Source organism: Rhinolophus ferrumequinum, chromosome X, assembly GCF_004115265.2.
Source record: "Rhinolophus ferrumequinum isolate MPI-CBG mRhiFer1 chromosome X, mRhiFer1_v1.p, whole genome shotgun sequence".
Classification (NCBI taxonomy): domain Eukaryota; kingdom Metazoa; phylum Chordata; class Mammalia; order Chiroptera; family Rhinolophidae; genus Rhinolophus; species Rhinolophus ferrumequinum.
Genome location: NC_046284.1, coordinates 92,831,953 through 92,852,664, shown reverse-complemented (window position 1 = coordinate 92,852,664; position 20,712 = coordinate 92,831,953). Strand labels below are relative to the sequence as shown.

Sequence of the window (20,712 nt, the reverse complement as noted above, 5' to 3'; positions counted from 1 at the left end):
AGACATTCTCAACTTGAGACCCTCACTGAAATCTTTGAGACCTTTCTGAATGTATTTGAGGCCCTTCCTTTTTTTTCTTTTTTCTTTCTTTCTTTTTTTTTTCTTTTCTTTTCTTTTTTTTTTTTTTTTTTTTGATGTCTTACTGCCAAAAATATAAGCTCTTCCTGAAGACTTTGAATCCTTGTGGCCCAATTTGAGACTCTTCCTCTCTATTCTGGACCATTCTTGAGAAGTTAAAGACCCTTCCTTCATGTTTGAGACTTTTCCTCACATTTTTGAGAAGCTTCTTAACATTTTAAAATCCCTTCCTGACATATTTTAGAGCATCCATGACTTCTTTATGACTATTCCTGACATACTACCATAGGAACCTTTTTTAAACTTGCTTGATAACCTTCTCAACTTACTTAAAACCTTTCCTCCAAGTTTGAGACCCTTCCAGAGGTATTTAGATCTCTTTTGCTCTGTCTGGGACAGGAAGGTTCTCAAATATGACCCGTTTGCTATTCTTTCTGATATATTTGATAATCTTCTTGATGTCATTGAGACATTTTCTGACTGTTTGAGACCATTCATGACATATTTGAGACTCTTCTTGTCTCTTGGTAATCATTCCTGACAGATTTGAGAAACTTCTTTTCCTATTTGAGATTCTTCCTGACATATTTGAGATTCTTCATAACATTTTTGAAACTCCTCCTGACATTTATATGATCTTTTCTAACTTACTTGAGATCCTTCCCAACTCTTATGACTTATTTATAACCCTTCCTTACTACTCCGAGAAAATTCAAGATCTGTTTGTGATCCTTCCTCATGTGTTAGAAACTCTTCCTTCCTGTTCTAGATATTTCCTGACAAGCTTGAATCCTTTTCCTATTATGTTTGAGAATCCTCTTGATGTATTTGAGACTTTTCTAATATATTTGAGAAACTTCCTTATGTATTTAAGACTCTTCCTGGCATGTTTGAGAGCCTTCATGACTTTTTGGGACTCTTTGCTAGAACATACTAGTAATCTTTTCTTACTTCCCTGAGACAATTCCTACTTGTTTGTGTACCTTTCTGACAAATTTTAGAGCTCTTCCTTACTACTTTGAGAACCTTCCAGTCTGGTTTGAGAGGATTTGTGATGTTTCAGATCCTTCCTTTCTCTTTGTTATACTTTTTTACTGTGTTTGAAACACATCCCAACATGATAAGACTCTTCCTATTTGAGATTTGCCTGCAATATTTGAAACCCTTACAAAATTGAGGCTCTTCCTGACTGTTTGAGACACTTCCTGATGATGTTGAGGCACGCCCTGATGTCTCTGAAACCCTTTCTGATTTGCATGAGATTCTTCATGACTTGTGTGAGACCCTTCCTGACATGTTTGCGACCTGTGTTCATTTATTTGAAACTCTTCCTGACAACTTTGAGACTTCTTGATGTATTGGGGCCTTTCCAACTATTAGAGACTGCTGCTCTCAGCTTGAGACATTTACTGACCTATTTGAAATTCTTCCTAACTGCTTTGAAACTATTCCTGGTTTGTTTGGGATGATTTGTTATGGGTTTGAGACATTTCCTCTCTAGTTGTGACCCTTGCTCACATGTTTGAGAATCTTCCTGACAGATTTGAGAACCTTCCTAATGTATTTTAGACCCTTCCTAATTTGCCTGGTGGTTTAGGGTGTTTAGAGACATACTTTAAATTCTGCCTGGTGAATTTGAGACCCTTCCTTACAGTTGCAGTTCCTTTCTGACTTGTTTGAGTCTCCTACTGTGTTAGATATTCCTCCTGACTATTTCACTCTCTTCCTGCTTGGGTAAGATGACTCCTGAAATATTTGAGACCCTCCCTAACTTACTGCTACATTTCCTAACTATTTAAGATCCTTTCTCATGTTTTGAGACTGTTACTCACTTTTTGAAACCATTTTAAGCTGATTTGAGACCTTTCTTGATTATTTGCTACCCTTCCCTTAGGTTTGGGACCCTCCGTGATGTATTTAAGATGTTCATCTCAGTTTGGAGCCCTTACTGACATAATTTGAAATATTTCTATGTTGAGATCATTACTGACTTGTTTGAGAGTATTTTTGATGTACTTGAGACATTTCCTCTCTTTTTTAGAGCATTTGTGATATATATGTGATACTTCCTGATGTATTTGAACCCTTCCTATATGAATGAGACCCTTCTTGTTTTATCTATTACCCTTCCTGAGGAAACTAAAACTTTTCCTTGTCCTATGACAGCAATTCCACTCCTAGGTATATATTCTAAGGGAAATGAAAACTATTCACACAAAACTTGTGCTCAAATGTTCATAGAGGCATTATTTATAATAGCCAAAAAGTAGAAACAACCCAAATGTTCATCAACTGATGAATGAGTAAATAAAATGAGGTATACCCATACAATGGAATATTATTCAGCCATAAAAAGTAATGAAAAAGAACAAGACAAACAAATGAGAAACAAAAACTCATAGACACAGACAATAGTTTAGTGGTTACCAGAGGGTAAGGGGGGAGGAGGGCGGGAGATGAGGGTAAGGGAGATCAAATATATGGTGATGGAAGGAGAACTGACTCTGGGTGGTGAACACACAATGGGGTTTATAGATGATGTAATACAGAATTGTACACCTGAAATCTACGTAACTTTACTAACAATTGTCACCTCAATAAACTTTAATTTAAAAAAAAGGAATGAATTACCTATACATACAACAGCATGGCTAAATCTTGAAAACATTGTACTAAGGGAAAGAAACAAGACAAAAAGGCCACATGTTATATGATTCCATTTATATGAAAAGTCAGAATAGGGAAATCCATAGAGACAGAAAGTAGATTAGTCATTGCTACTGGCTGAGGGTGGGGGGGAATGGTGAGTAATATCAAATAAAATAGACTTTAAAACAAAACAAAAAATGTAACTGAAAATAAAAAGGTATATTTTTAATGACAAAAGGGTTAATATATCCAGAATATGTAACAATTATTAACATATACGTATATGGACCTGACAACCCAAAGTACATAAAGCAAAAATTAACAGGCATTAAGGGAGAAATAGAGAAGTCAACAATAATAGTTGGACTGGGGCAGCCGGTTAGCCCAGTTGGTTAGAGCGTGGTGCTAATAACACCAAGGTTGCCATTCAGTCCCCACATGGGCCACTGTGAGCTGCGCCATCCTTAAAAAAAAAAAAAAAAATAGAGACTTCAATAACACTTATTCAATAATGGATAAAACAATTAGGCAGGTCTAACTGGCAGATGATCAACAAGGAAATAAAAGACTTGAACAGCACTATAAAGCAACTAGACTAAACAGACACACATAGAGCATTCCACCCAATAGCAGAATATAAATTCTCAAGTGCACATGAAACACTCTCCAAATTTGACCATATGTTAGGCCATAAACAAACTTCAATTTAAAAGGATTGAAATAATAGAAAATATGTTCTCTAACCACAATAGAATAATATTAGAAATCAATAAGTGAAAATTTTGGGAAACTCACACATAAGAGAAAATTAAACAACACTCCTAAATAACCAATCTGTCAAAGAATAACTCAAAAAGGAAAATAGAAAATACTTTAAGATGAATGAAAATGAAAGCACAACATACCAAAACTTATGAGATGCTGCTAACTCCAGGCACAGAGGCAAATTATAGCTGTAAATGCCTATGCTATAAAAGAAAAAAGATTTTAAATCAGTCAATAACATAACCTTCCACCTTAAGACACTATAAATAAAAATCAAACTAAACCTAAAGCAAGCAGAAGGAAGGAAATAATAAAGACTAGAGTATAACAATAAAATCGAGAATAAAAACACAATAAAGGAAATCAACAAAGCCAAAAATTGGTTCTTTGAAGAGATTAAAAAAAAAAAAAGACAAACCTTTAGCTACATTGACCAAGAAGTAAAGTGCGAACACTCAAATTACTGAAATCAGAAATGAAAGAGGGAACATTACTTCGACCTTACAAAATAAAAAGGATTATTAAGGAAGACTATGAACAATATGCCAACAAATTAGAGAAATGAATTGGACAAATTCCTAGAAGGACACAAACTACCAAAACTAACTCAAGAAGAAACAGAAAATATTAAGAGACCTATAACAAATAAAGATATGAATTAATAATCAAAAAACTATCCATAAAGACAAGCCCAGGCCCAGATGGCTCTACTGATGAATTCTACCAGACATTTAAAGAATAATTAATACCAATTCTTCATCATCTTTTCCAAAAAATAGAAGAGGCGGGAACACTTCCCAGATCATTCTATGAGGCCATATTACTCTGATACAAAAATTAGACAAAGACATCACAAGAAAAGAACACTACACATCAATATCCCTTATGAATATAGACCCCTAAAAACTCAACAAATTGCTAGCAAACTGAATCCAGCAGTGTATAAAAAGTATTGTGCACCATGACCAAGTGGGATTTATCTCAGGAACACAAAGTTGGTTTAACATCTGAAAATAAATTATTATAATATACCATATCAACAGAGTACATAACAAAAACCACAGGATCATAAGAAACAGAAAAAGCATTTGACAAAATCCAACACTCTTTCATGATAATAACACTCAACAAATTAAGACTATAAGAGAACTTCCTCAACCTGATAAAGTGCATCTGTGAAAAACACACAGCTTACTTCACATATAATGGTGAAAGACTGGATGTTTTCTCCCTAAGGTCAGGAACAAGACAAGTATGTTTGCTCTTGCCACTTCTATTCCAAGGTTCTAGCTAGAGCAATTAGGCAAGAAAAGGAAATAAAAGGCATCCAGATTGGAAAGGAGGAAGTGCAACTATCTCACTTCACAGATGACATGATCTTAAATATAAAAAAATCCTAAGGAGTCCACTAAAAAAAAAACCAAAAAAACAAAAACAAAAAAACCCACTATTGGAACTAATAAGTGAGTTCAGCAAGGTTACAGAATGCAAACTCAATATACAAAAATCAATTTTATTTCTATATATTTGCAATAAACAATTTCTGACCTGTTTGGCACTATTCTTGATGAGTTTTTAATCCTTCCTGACTCTTTGAGACCTTTTCTGACATATTAGAGACTTTCTGTGTGTGTGTGAGACTTGTTCTGAGGTAGTCATGCACTGCATAATGATGTTTCAGTCAATGACAGGACGCATATACAATGGTGGTCCCATAAGGTTATAACGCTGAAAAATTCTTATTGCCTAGTGATGTCATAGCTGTCCTAGCATCATAACACAATGCATTATACAAATACAGTACTTACCATTGTGTTACAATTGCTTACAGAATTCAGTGCAGTAACATGCTGTACAGGTTTGTAACCTGGGAACTGCTACCTTCACTATGAAGCTCCATGAGTTTTCCCAATTCAAACACGGTATTCGTCAGCATTTTTGCTTTTCTAACAAAGACATTGTGAAGTGGATAAATAGATTGGTAAATCTTTTCTATGTCTTTCCAATTTATTGGAATCAATGTATTGACCACTTCTTTCAAGTCATTTGCACCTCTAGAGTCATGATTTCCATTATGTTTTTCTGGATTTGTCAGACCTCTCAGTGCTGATTGTAAGAGCTCTTCCAAATCTGATTGTTGCATTTTTTAGTAAAACCAACACAGAATAGCCGAAGCAACTAACCATCAGTAGTCCTAAACATTGACATGCGCTTCAATCAAGGGCTGCCCTTTTTTTGACCATGGGGCACATTTTGTCACAGGTAAGATCCATGCCATGGAAGTTAGTCAGGAATTTTTTGCCCTGAACATCCTCAGTAATTAGCTTCAATTTTCTAAATGCAACTTCATCATTCTGCACATCAGCAAGGCTCACTTCAAAAACATGACCCTCAAAGCCATCAGATGAAATTTTGGTTCCTTAAGTTCTTGTGACAAGTGTTTTTCCAACATTACTTGTATTGAACATAGCTGATGCTTTCACATCATACCAATCTTTCTTAGAAATTGGATCAACCCCTTCTTCTTGGCTCCCTTTTTGCTGCCTTTGTAAGGCGCTTGTTCTTGCCAACCACTGCTGTGCTACTCAGAGCCCTTCTTTTTTAAGACTCTTTCTGACTTCTCCGCCCTGACATTTTTTACCCTTCCCTACCAATTTGAGATTCTTCCTGACTTGTCAGACCTACTTCCTGACATATCTGAGTGTCTTCCTGACCTATTTGAGACCCATACTTATATACATAAGGACATTGAGACTTTTCCTGACATCTTTAAGATCCCTTCTGTTATGTTTGAGGCTCTTTCTGATGACTTTGAGACCTTTCCTGATATGTTTGCAATGTTTTCTGGTGTATCTAAGACCCTTTGTGATGTATTTGACACCCTTCCTGATTTACTTCTGAGTGCTGAATCAGTCCCTGGTGCAGTCTTAAGGGGAAGCAAAAAGACCATTAGCCTCAAACTTGCAAGGACCTTTCTTCAAGCATCTAGTCAAGAAATGTCTGAGACCATATGTCAAGAAAAATCTATCAATGCTTTTTCCAATCCTCAAATGGAAAGTGGAGACTTACTGGCCATTTTCTGAGTTTTTTAATCAAAGTTTTCTACAATTCTGCTTAAGCATCATTGTTTTTCATTAGAATATAGTTTTAGCTGTTGTCTCACACAGCCAAAATGATAATGTCTCGCATGATAGAAAACAGTTCATTTCTCCCTCATGTTAACATCCGAGCATATGTAGTCCAGGGATGCTCTGTCAACCATGGTGGCTCGCGGATTCCTCTGTCTTATGGAACTGCTGTCCCTGGGTGCTTCTGTCTAATGGAACTGCCCTGCCTGGGTACAGCTTTGTCCACATGGTCCAAAGTGGCTCATTAGCGCATCCCTCTTCCAGCCAGCAAGAAGGAGGAAGAGATAGGGGGTAGCACTCGGCCCTTTTAAGGACATAACCTACAAGTTGTACACATATGGTTAGCCAGAATGCAGTCACATGACCATACCTAGCTGTAAAGGAAGCTGGGTAATGTAGTCTCTATTTTGGGAAGCCATTTTACCTTCTTAAATTCAGGGTTTCTATTACTACAAAAAGAAAATAGACAAAAAGAGTATTGGAGGAAAATTGCAGTCTATTCACAGCCTCTGCTATCCATATTACCAGGCGCTGGGATGGAGGAATGGGAGAGATGTTGTTTCAGGGTTACATACTTGCAACTAGTAGATAAATAAGTCCTGGAGAACTAATACACAGTACAGTGATTATAGACAACAAAATTGTATTATAAACATTAAACTTGCTAAAAGATTAGATTTTAATTGTTACCAACACTAGAAGAAATGATAATAATGTGATGTGATAACACTACAGTGGCAATCATATTGCAAAACAAATATACCAAATCTATATGTTGTACACTTTAACCTTACACAATGCTATATGTCAAATATATATCTTAATAAGTAAATATAAATTATATATATATATGCATATATATTCCAATGACCAAATGATACAGAGCAACTGGAACTCTCATACATCATTAGTGGGAGAATAAATTGATACAACCATTTGAGAAAACAGTTTTATAGCATCTACTAAAGTTAAACATATGGCTACCTTGTGACCCAGCAAACTCTTGAGTATATATCCAAAAGAAATGAGTACATATATCTACCAAAACATGTATAAGAATATTCATAGTGGCACTATTCATACTAGTCAACACTGGAAACAACCCAAATATCCATCAACAAGAGAATGAATAAATACATTGGTGGTATATTCATACAATAGAGTAACACACAGCCACAAAAAAGAACAAATTACTGAGACACACAATAATATAGATGAATATCAGATACAGAGTGTGCCAAAAAAATGTATACACATTTTAAGAAAGAAAAAAACTGTATTAAAATTGTAGTACTCGATATATACCAGTAAGAAAAGATGAATACAAGTCATGTATATACATTTTTTTGGCACTCCCGGTATGATGAGTGAAAGAAGCCAGACACAAAAGAGTACATACTGTGTGATTCCATTTATATCAAGTTCAATAACAGGCAAAACTAATAGATGGTGAGATAAGTCAAAATACTGATTACTTTAGAGGAAGGGTGTTGTTATTAACAAACACAACAAATGCTCATTAGAAAACGAATCATGCTGCCTGGCCCTCTCTTCCCCCACGTATCTACATAACTAACTCTCTCACCTTTAAGTCTTTGTTCGAATATCACCTAGTCAGTGAGGCTTACCCTCACCTCCCTATTATAAATTGCAATACACACTCCCCAACTCCTGATCCTTTCTATCCTTTTTGACTTCTTCTATTATACCTCTCATCTTCTGAAATACTCTAGAATTTACTTAGCTATTATATTTTTTGCTTACTACCTGTGTCCCCTTGCTAGAATGTAAGCTCCACATCCAATTGCCGGTCTGCGTGGGGAGTATAAAGACCCAGGCCCCTCACTCCAATTCAGGGCGTCACGATAGGTCCCCCACCCACCAGAGCTCCTCATGGGATCCACTGAGGCCTTCGTTACAACTACGTCCAAACCCAACTTTTCCCTGTGCCCAGTCAGGCTTCCCTCACTCCCCAAAGATACTGATTTCCAGGGAAGTTCCCAATAAATTTCCCGTATGTGAATTACAGTCTCACAGTCTGTTTCCTGGAGTACCTGAACTATGACACTGCCATTCACTGAAGCAGAAAACAGGCAAGATCAGGTTTACTGGGGAAGAGTCATGCGTTCAGATTTGGACGTGTTACCTTTGAGGCAACTTTGCCGTATCTAAGAAATAGCAAGCAGGCAGTGCGTACATGAGAAAACAATAGATTTTTCCCTCAAGGTGCTCACAGTATCATCAGGAAGATATGACATGTTCTCCAATAAAAAAAATCCATTACATCACATAAGATTACTGATGAAGTGTTGGCAGGGTCCAGAGGACATCAAGAGAGGCCTGGAGGGGGCAGCCAGATGGCTCAGTTGGTTAGAGCACGAGCTCTCAACAACAAGGTTGCTGGTTCAAGTTCCACATGGGATGGTGGGCTGTGCCCCCTGCAACTAAGATTGAAAATGGCAACTGGACTTGGAGCTGAGCTGCACCCTCTACTAGATTGAAGGACAAACGACTTAGAGTTGATGGGCCCTGGAGAAACACACTGTTCCCCAATATTCCCCAATTTTAAAAAAAAGAGAAAAAAAGAAAAAAAAGAAAGACCTGGAGAGGATGACTTTTTTTTTATGTGATCACTGAAGGTGGGGCCAGAGGCAGAGCAATGTGAGCAAGGCTAGAAGACAAAACCCCTGGAGCAAACAGAGGGAGCAGAGACCAGCTCAGTTTAAATGGAGGGTCAGGTGTGCGAAGGGGCTCGGTGAGACACACGGTTAGGAAGTGTCTTAGAGTTCTCTAGACAAACAGAACCAATTGGATATATATACATACAGACAGACAGACATACAGGTAGATACAGATGTAGATATAGATACATAGATATAAAGAAATTTGTTATAAGGAATTGGTTTACGTGATTAAGGACGCTGGTAGGTCCAAAATCTGCAGGGTGGGCCGGCAGCCTGGAGACCCAAAAGAGCCAATTCTGCAGCTCCAATTCACAGGCCCGTAGGCTAAAGATCCAGGAAAGCCGGTGGTGCAGTTCTAGTCTGGAGGCCATCTACCATAGAACCAGGAAGACCAATGTTGCAGATGAAGTTTGAAAGCAGTCTGCTAGAAAATTCTCTCTTGCTTGAGGGAGGCTGATCATTTTGTTCTATTCAGGCCTTCAACTAATTGGATAAGGCCCACCCATGTTTACAGGACAATCTGCTTTACTTAAAGTCCATCAATTTCAGTGTTAATCTCATTCAAAAGCACCCTCACAGAAGCACCCAGAATAATGTTTGACAAACTATCTTGGCACCCTGTGGCCCAGCCAAGTTGACACCATGTAATGAACCATTACAGGAAGGTAAGGGCCAGTTGAGGAAAGACTTTGAATGCTAGTGTTTAGGCTATGAAAACCACTAAAGATTTAAAGGCCAGAGGATTGAAATGAGGTAGCCTAGAGGCAGAGAGAAAACTTGGGAGACTACTGTGATCATCTAGGCAAGAGGGAAAGCAAGATAACAGTAAGACTGGAGGGAAGGAAACAGAGGCAAGTAATATGGCACTGACAAGGTTTGGCCATTGACCAGCCCTGGGGGATGAGGAAAAGTATGCACAGAATGACTTTGTAGGTTTCAAACTTAGGAAGATAGTGAAGCCACTGAGAAAAACTTAGGGATCAGAAGAGAGAAGATGCCTGCCTCCCTGGTGGCTCCTCTGGTCGAGGGGCTTGTGGCATGTTCAGGTTATCAGTGTTGTGTGGAACAAACCACTCCAAAATGGTGACCTAAAACAAATACAATGCTCTATTTTGCTCACAAATCTGAGGGTGACTGGACTCACAAAGCAGTTCTCACGCCATGTCATGAAACATTGTATTAATTTTGTGTTGGTAACAGGAAATTAATTCTTCACATAGGAATTATTAAATGGATGATGAAAGTAAGCATTGATCGAATCTTTTCTGCATATTACCTTCTGTACTTGTTTTTTTAAAATTGATTACCATTTTGATCTACTGACACTGATTAATTCTAGATCCTACTTCATTGCCATAAAAGAAAGGGAGAAAATTATTTACTGCTTTTGCCTCTCCAATGCCCAGAAAGTGCTCTGATTAGAGTATGAAATGTCGAACATGCTTTATAAATAGAACTTGGTTGAATTACCTATCTTTTAAATTAATTATATATTTTCATTTTATTTTAGCTTTATTGGATTTTATTTATTAAATATTCTAGATCCAGGTTGAAAATTTTAAAACAACTTTATTGAGAGATAATTTACTACCATAAAAGGCACCCATTTTTAAATGTGCAACTCAATGATTTGTAGTAAGTTTATTGAGCTGTGCAACCATCACCACAATACAGTTTTAGAACATTTGTATCAGTCTAGCCCCAGGCAACCACTATCTATAGATTTACCTTTTCTGGACCTTTCATATAAATGAAATCATACAGTATGTGTTCTTTTGAGTCTGGCATGATGTTTTCAAAGTTCATGCATGTTGTAGCATGCATCAGTACTTCATTCCTTTTTTTTTTTTTTTTTTTTTTTAAGGAGGGCGCAGCTCACAGTGGCCCATGCGGGGACTGAACCGGCAACCTTGGTGTTATTAGCACCACGCTCTAACCAACTGAGCTAACCGGCCACCGCCTGCTTCATTCTTTTTTATAGCAAAATAATATTCCACTGTATGGATACACCACAGTTTGTTTCTCTGTTCATCAGCGGATAGATATTTGCACTGTTTCCACCTTTTGGCTGTTATGAATAATGCCACTGTGAATATGTGTGTGCAAGTCTTTGTGTGGACATATTCTCTTGTGTAGATACCTAATAGTGGAATTTCTAGTTATCTTCGGTAAAATGTCTATTCAAATTCTTCGTTCATTTCTTTTTCTTTTAAGGAGGGTGCAGCTCACCGTGGCCCATGTGGGGATCGAACAGGCAACCTTGGTGTTAGCACCACGCTCTAACCAACTGAGTTAACCGGCCATCCCCTCGTTGCTCATTTTCAATTGGGTTGTCTTTTTAAAATTGAGTTGGGAGAGTTCTTTATTCCAGGTTGAAATTTAATATAATCAAAACAACCTTTCTGGAGTGCAGTATGGCATTAGGTTTCAAATACCCTAGAATTGTATTTGTTTATGTATTTTTGCTTATCCCACAAGTGGGTATTGTGGTGGACGCCGTGATTCATGTCTTCCTTCCTATTGTCCAACTTCAAGAGCATGGTCAGCCAACAGCCCTTAGATGTCAGCCCTCCAGGATCTGCCTCAGCTTTAGAGAGCCCCCAGAGCAGCCTACATCCAATGACTGATCAAAGCAGGGGTGTACAGGTCTGGCCATCTCCACCCAGCTTTGGACAACTCTGCAGGACTGTTCTAACTCCAGAGCTCCCTGTGGGGTCAGCCAAGTCTGTCATCAGGCCTGCATTGCTTCTCCCTCTGCCCAGTCTGCTTACTTGCCCTCCCTTCCACAGGTATTGATTTCAAGAGAACTTCTTTTTTTCCGGCTTTATTGCGATAAATTGACATATGACATTGTGTACGTTTAAGGTGTACGAGGTATTGATTTGATGCATGTGTATATTGCAATATGACTATCACCATATGTTAGCTAACACCTCTATCCTGTCACATAATTGCCATAATTATGTGAACAATTGGTGAGAACATTTAAGATCTACAGTCAAGTATATGATACAGTATTATTAGCTGTAATCGCCATGCTGTACATTAGATCCCCAGAACTTGTTAACCTTAAAACTGGAAGTTTGTATCCTTAGACCAATATCTCCCCATATCCCCCACCCAGCACCTGGTAAGCCCACTCTACTCTCTGTTTCTCTGAGTTCGGCTTTTTTTAGATTCCACATGTAAGAGAGATCATACAGTATTTGCCTTTCTCTGTCTGACTTATCTCACTTAGCATAATGCCCTCAAGATTCATTGTTGCAAATGACAGAATTTCCTACTTTCTCATGGATGAATAATATGCCATTGCAGATGTATGCTACATCTTTATCCATTCATCCATTGATGGAAACTTAGGTTGTTTCCATATCTTGGCTGCAATGAATGTGGGGGTGCAGATATCTTTTTAAGGTATTCATTTCATTTCCTTAGGGTATATACCAAGTAGGGTCGCTGGTTCACACAGCAGTTCTATTTTTAATGTTTTGAGGAACCTCCATACTGGCTGCACCAATGTACATTAACAGTGTACGAGGGTTCCCTTTTCTCCACGTCTTCACCAACTCTTATCTCTTGTCTTTTTGATAATAGCCACTCTAACAGGTGTGAGGTGACATCTCACTGTGGTTTTGGTTTACATTTCCCTTACAATTAGTGATGTCAAGTATCTTTTCATGTATCTGTTGGCCATTTATTTATATGTCTTCTTTCAAAAAACGTCTTTTGCCCATTTTTTAATTGAGTTGCAAGATAACTTAGTATTAGTTTATTAAAATTTTAGACTATGTATACATGTATACATGAATAGAGAGACACCTGGAAAGATAGTCTTCAACATCTTTTTTTAACTGAGGTAACATTGGTTTATAACATTATATAAGTTTCGGGTATACAACATTATAATTTGATATCTGTATACACTATAGCGTGCTCACCACCAAAAGTCTAGTTTCCATCTGTCACCATATATCTGACCCCCTTTACCCATTTCATCCTCCTCTCATCCCCCTTCTTTGGTAACCACCAATCTGTTGTCCATATCTATGAGTATGTTTTTGTTTTGTTTGTTTGTTTCTTTTTTTGTTTTATATTCCACATATACCTGAAATCATACCATTTTTGTCCTTCCCATCTGCCTTATTTCACTTAGTGTAATACCCTCAAATTCCATCCATGTTGTCACTAATGGCAGTATTTCATCTTTTTTTATGGACAAGTAGATTCACAACTTCTTTTGGTGCAGCCACTATGGAAAACAGTACTGTTTCTTTGCCAATTTTTTAAATGGATTATTGTTATTATTGTTTTGCTATTGAGTTGTATGGCTTCTTTATATATTTTGGATATTAACCCCATTAGATATATAATTTGCAAATGTTTTCTCTCATTCCACAGGTTGCCTTTTCATTTGGTTGATTGTTTCTTTTGCTATGTAGAAGGTTTTAGGTTGCTGTAGTCCCACTTGTTTATTTTTCATTTTGTTGCGTGTGCTTTTGGTGTCATGTCCAAGAAATTGCTGCCAAGACCAATGTCAAGGAGCTTCTTCCCTTTGTTTTCTTCTAGGAGTTTTACAGTTTCAGGTCTTATGTTTAACTCTTTAATCCATTTCAAGTTAATTTTTGTGAGTGGTGAAAGATAGGGATCCAATTTCATTCTTCTGCATGTGATTATCCAGTTTTTGCAACACCATTATTAAAGCAACTGTTATTTTTCTATTGAGTATTCTTGGCTTCCTTGTCAAGTATTAGTTGACTGTATATGTGAGAGTTTATTTCTGTGCTTGTGATTCTGTTCCATTGGTCTATGTGCCTATTTTTACGCCAGTACCATACCGTTTTGATTAACAGAATTTTATAGTATAGTTTGAAATCAGAAAGTGTGATGCCTCTGGCTTTGTTCCTCTTAGGATTGCTTTGGTTATTCAGGATCTTTTGTGGCTCCATACAAATTTTAGGATTTGTTTTTCTATTTCTGTGAAAAATGCCACTGGGATTTTAATAGGGATTGCACTGATATTCTAGAAAGTTGCTGGCTATTCTCCACCATATGGGGACTTCTCATTGATGATGTTCCTTCATGGACCCTAACATCCTGCCATGTGCCTGGGAATTTACGGTCTCTCCGTTGACCTCTTCAGGTTTTCTCTCTTTTCTCTGTATCTGAACTCCGTGCCTCCTCACTCCAGTAGCCCTGAAAATTCCAAATGCCTTCTACTTTATTATTTAATCCCTCTCATATCCCAGGCAACCACTTCCTCCTTAAAACATTTTCTTTATTTGGCTTCCAGGACACTATATTCTCCTCATTTTCTTCCTTCCCGACTGCACTCCTTCTCAGTCTCCTTTACTGGCTCATTCTCCTCTTCCTCACTTCTAAACATCGGTGTGTCCCAAGACTCAGATTTTCAACCTCTTTTCTGTCTTTACTCACTCCTAAATGATGTCATCCAATTTAATGGCTTTAAATACCCTCTATCCACTAATAACTCTCGAATTTATGTCGTCTGCCCTGACCTCCAGAATCATATGCCCAATTGCCTACTCAACATCTTCAATCAGATGCTTGATATGCATCTCAAACTTAACCTTTCCAAAACTACATTTGACTTTCCTCCCAAACTTGTTCCTCGCCTGGTAGTTTCCATCTCAATAAACGACAGCTCCATTCTTCGACTTGCTCAGGCCCAAACCTTGGAGTCATCCTTGACTCTTGTCTTGCTGTCACACCTCACTTTGACCTGGTAGCAAATCCTGTCAGCTCTGCCTTCAAAGGGTATGCTGGCTCTGACTACTTTTCACCTTCTCGAAAACCACGAACCTTCCCTTGTCCCAGCCTCCCTATAGCTTTCTTTATGGACCACTGTAATATCCTAACAGGCCTCTCTGCTTCCATTCTTGCCCATCTATAATTTACTCTCCATCAATATCCTTTCAGTACTTAAGCCAGCAAAAGTCATGCTTCAGTTCAAAACTTTCCAGTGGCTTCCTATCTGAGTTGACCTAAATCAAAAGCCAACATGGTCTGTAACCTGGCTCCTTCTGCAATCTCAGCTACTACTCCCCCCTTGCTCGCTGTGGTGCAGCCACACTGGTCTCCCTATTCTCCCTTGAATGAAGAAGCTCTTTCTCATCTTTGGGCCTGTGCACTTGTTGTTCCCCCTCCTGAAATGTTCTGCCCCCACATATCAGCATAATTTTCTGCCTCCGTTCATTCATGTTGCTGAGCAAATGGCACCTCCTCAACGAGGCCTTCCTTGACCACCCTATCTAAAAATGGCACCCACATCATTATCTAATCCTTGACACTGCTTTATTTTCCCTCATGGTGTTTAACCTGACATTTGATTACATTGTTCATTTTTGCATTGCCTCTCTCTCCCCCACAAAAGCAGAAACTTGGTCTGTTTTGGTTATTGTTCTATTCCCATAATCTGGACGAGGGATTGACACAGAGAAGGAACTCCATGCATTTTTGTTAACTCTCTTAGTTTACCTAATGCCTGTCCCAAGTTCTCCCCAATTAGAATGTACCATCAAGGTTCCGACTGGTTCTTTCTTCAATGCAAGACACAGTCACCTCTGAGATAAAGTTTGCTCATCCCCAGAATGCAAGAGCCCAGCAGTTACACATTTATACATATTAGAGCACTTCCTTAGGATAAACACACAAAAGTGGAATTACTAGGACATGAGTCAAACTTCTAAATCACCTTCCAGAGGGGTCAACCCCAACCCCTCTCTCATCAGCAGTGTTCTATTCCATGTATTCTGGGCTTTCAGGCAGATGATGATGATGATGACGATGCCCCTCTTACTCTTTGTGAACTAGAAAATAAACAGATCTCTGTAGAGGAAAGGAAACCTCTGGGTTATCATGCTAATGAGGATCCATGGGGTGTGCTGACTTTTGGGAGTAAAGATGTTGGTTCTCTAGCAGCTTCCATATCTGAAACTATGTCCTCACCAAAACCTTAAATTTTTTTGACGATACCAAGACATGTTCATTCATGTATAGTAGTGCCTCAGTTTTCGAACGTCTCCGTTGATAAACATTTCGGTTTAGGAACGCCGTAAACCCGGAAGTAAGTGCTTCGGTTTTCGAACACGCCTCGTCGAACACGTCGAACATGTCATGTGGCTTCCGCTGAGGGCAAGACCCTGAGGCCCAGCTGTCAGTTGTTTTCGAACGTTTCAGAACTCGAACGGTCTTCCGGAACGGATTACGTTCAAAAACCGAGGTACCACTGTACTTCAATATTACTTTTGTGCATCTATTTTGTAATAAGCTCTAAACATTTGCCTGATGAATATGCCTTGAAATAATGGGACTTACAACCATCCTGGCATGTAGCCGTTTACAATGTGCTTGCACTTTTGTTAAATCATTTGGACTATGCAAAGCCAACTAGGTACAAGTCTGCCCATTTTACAAGTGAGGAAATAAGAGGCACTGAGGGGAAGGATTTGCCCAAGGTTGCACATTATGTATGAGTGGGAGCCATGACTAGGAATCCGCTGAGCTTTTCAACAGATGCTACCCCCTTCTTAGAACAATATCCGGCCAGGTCCAACACCACCAAAAGCAGGTTTACTTGGCCAGTGTGAAAAGGATGACATCCTTATGCATTCTGAATTCTGAGCTGAGGGACATTAGAATGGAAGAGTAGTTTTTAAAATGGTTTTTATTTGTGATGCCGTTTCAGTTATCATGGTGGCGGGTGTTGTGCTGAATTGTGCTGTGCCAACTTGATTAAGGCAGGGAACTATGTTTCCTAGAAGCCTCTCCCTTGTATGGTTCCGGGTTACAGTTGGCCAAAAGAGGAACTTATGTGAAAATTGTAGGGCAGAAGGCAAGCAGCCGTCACTACACTTGACAGGTTTCCCGTCAGATATAGTGACAGACAGAAACAGGGGTTCCATGCAGATCCTAGCTTATCCAACTCCCTCCGGCTCCACCTCCAGCTCGCATTTTCTGCTGTTGGCTCTACTAGCCAGCAGCTGCCTCAGGCCCACCACCAGGGGCTTGGCTGTGGCCCCACACAGGCAGGAATTAAGCAGAGGCCACAGTTTCCCATAAACCTCTCCATGAACTCCCCCTTCACCGCCCCACTTGAGCAGCTGGATTCACTTAGCTTCTTGAACTTTCCCGAAAGCTCTGATTTGTCCAATTGCACCAATGCTTCCGGTAGTGCCTTGTGACTCTGATTCTCTGACTCCCCTTTCCAGACATTCACTTCCCTGGTTCTTCCCATATCTGTGAAAGGCTTCATTCCTGCAATACTCACGGTGGCTCTACTTCCCTGTCTAAATCCTTACTGATACAATGCTTACAGATTTTGCTTTACTTTAAATGAAAAATAAGAAAAGAAATGTTCCAGATTGTAGGGAAGAATTCCACCTTCTATTTAGAATCTGTACATCCCAGAGGCTTGATTTATAGACTGTGGGTGTGGGGTCTGGGGAGGGAGAGAGATTATTAAATGAACTAGTGGGGGATGAATAATGTATGCCTTATATATAGACCAAAGTGGGAAAGGAGATGAAAAAGGAAGGACTGAGAAGATATAACGTTATCTTGTTTTTAAGAGATAAATAGATGGAAAAGGAAAAGGAATTGGAAGCGAAATTATTTTTGTAGTCTGGAAATTTCAATTAAGTTTTACCATAATTCCTTAGGACATAGTCAAAGAAAATAATCAGCCAAGTCTCTATCCTCTAAGTAACTATCCTGTATCCTCTATGAAATGAAAGAGAAGGGAGTCTTAGCTAGGAAATCTAGTTTTTTAAACATAAAGTGTCAAATTACATGTGAACAGGAGCAAAGACAATATCCAAGGATTCTTAAACATTATAAAACTCAAAAGGATAGTATCCGTCTGGTATTGCTGAGACATATAGTCAAGACTTTAATACTCATTATTATTTAAATAAATAACTATGTCAAAGATTCTCTCCTTTATTCTCCCTATATTAGCTTCACTCTTGGCAAAAATCAGAGAAAGTTTTAAAACACTTGTTTTTGTTTTGTCTTGGGAAGGCAGCAAGAGACTGAGTCTGTCTTTGCTAGCAATTTATTTAGCACAGATTCGCTGTGGGAATTATAATGATTTCACAAGCCAATAGCATGCAGGATAATATCTCTTAATAAGCCAAATAAAAAAATAACATACTCCAAACAAATGACAGATTAATCACACTATTGTTCCAGGCTAGGGGAGATGAAGGAATAAAGTCCAAATTTAATATGAGATGCACCTTTCGTTTTCACTATTTTTAATTACATTTATTAGGATAACATTGGTTAGCAACATTATATAAATTTCAAGTGTACAACTCTGTGATACTACATCTGTATACTCTATTGTGTGTGCACCACCCGAAGTCTAGTCTCCTGTCACCATATATTTGACCCCCTTTACTCTCTTCATCCTCCCCCCACACCATTTCCCCTCTGGTAACCACCATTCTGTTATCTGTATCTATGAGTTTGTTTGTTTTGTTTGTTCATTTGTCGCTTTTTGTTTTATAACTCACATACGAGTGAAATCATATGGTTCTTGTCCTTTTCCATCTGACATTTTACTTAACATAATACTCTCAAAATCCATCCATGCTGTTGCAGATGGCAATATTTCATCTTTTTGTGTAGTATTCCATCGTATATATGTACCACATCTTCTTTGAGGGCTAATATCCAAATTATGCAAAGAATTCATTCAACTCAACAACAAAAAAACCCAATTGAAAAATGGGCAGAGGACCTGAAGAGACATTTCTCCAAAGAGGACATACAAATGGCAAATAGACATATGAAAAAATGCTCAACATCACTAATCATCAGAGAAATGCAAATAAAAACCACAATGAGATACTACCTCACCCCAGTCAAATGGCTATCATCAACAAGACAAATAGTAACAAGTGGTGGAGAGGCTGTGGAGAAAAAGGAACCCTCATACACTGTTGGTGGGAATGCAGACTGGTGCAGCCGTTATGCAGGTCAGTGTGGAGGTTCCTCAAAAAATTACGAATAGAATTACCATATGACCCAGCAATCCCTCTCCTGGGTATCTACCCCCAAAATTTGAAAACACTTATTCAAGAAGATATACATTCCCCTCTGTTCACTGTAGCACTACTCACAATAGCCAAAACATGGAGGTGTACCTTTTTATAAGAGGAGGCACTAAGGAGAGTTGGCAACCAACATAGAGCTGATTTCCAGCTGCCAGTGCAAAATTAAAAGTCCCCTCTTGCTAGAGCTGTTGCTAGGGAATGAAGACACCAGTGTTAGTGGGAAGGCTGAGCTGCTCTAAGGGTTATCACTCCAGAAACCGCGCACAGTTTAATAACAGTACCCACCCAGAGTCGCCTTGACCATGGCAGGAGCAAATGTCTCAAGGATCTTCGGAGAGTTTTTAGGTTAGCGAAGAGTCGTCTCGCCCAAACCGAAACTCTCAAATAGTCCTCACAAACTGTCAGTATTTATAGCGTAAATGTCCCCTTGCCATAGTTGTTTCTCCACATGTTCTTATCAATAAGCCCCCAGCGGGGCCCCTCAGCAGCTGGGCTGCTGACTGCTTATCAACAACAACAGATGTAGAATGATGACATCCTGGCATGACTTACTTCATTCTTATATCAAAGCAACTTTTTTCATCTTTGTCACACATAAAAAAGTGGATTAAAACAACTTCACTTAAGTCATAAAGAAGTGGATTTGAAATCATAAAACTAATTAAACTAATTAAGCTAATACACAACAAGTTTCCAATAAGAATTTTGAAATTCATCATTCTTTTTATAGGCAATTGCATGTATGTAGAATAAACGTTCTGTGGCGTTGTTCTTTCAAAGCCAAACGTGTTCATCCCCTCCTTCCATCTTCACTCAGTGAATATTTTCATCCAGTGTTTTTAAAACATGCCCACCTCAGGTACCTGGTCACTTTATCAAGTAAAAGGTGGCAGACTTTGCCAATTTCCTTGCCCTACTCTGAATTAATAAGCCCGGCTCACAGAGCCGTAAACTTTTATTTCCACCAAGCAAATACAGAGTGCCTTCTCCTTGGCTGTTGTTTAAAAGTCTCACTCTCACTTGGGTCCAGAGCGTCTACCCATTCCTGCAGCACTAATGCTGACAGTGGCCAAAGGATGTGAAATGCCGAGAGCCAGTCAGCCTGTGGATTCTTCCTCGGTCATGTGAGCGCACACAGGGGCCAGAAAACCAGCAGCTCATCCTCTCAGACACAAAGAAGGTACCTTCTCCACTCTTTGGATTTCCTGGGGACCCAATCTCTTGGCTCTCCATGTGGTTTCACCTCAAACGTGTTGGGTTTACTGCTGGAGACGTGTATTCATTTCCTGGGGCTGCCATAACAAATGACCATAACAAACAACAAACTTG

General features: G+C 38.8%; 1 long non-coding RNA gene across 1 annotated transcript; it reads right to left on the bottom strand.

Moving 5' to 3' along the window:
• Window positions 1–3,063: 3,063 nt before the first annotated feature.
• On the bottom strand, window positions 3,064–19,806 carry LOC117020499 (uncharacterized). The gene is made up of 3 exons (XR_004422711.1): window positions 19,669–19,806; window positions 3,633–3,695; window positions 3,064–3,190 (listed from the first exon to the last, which is right to left on the bottom strand). It is a non-coding gene; the product is annotated as an uncharacterized LOC117020499 (long non-coding RNA).
• Window positions 19,807–20,712: the final 906 nt, after the last annotated feature.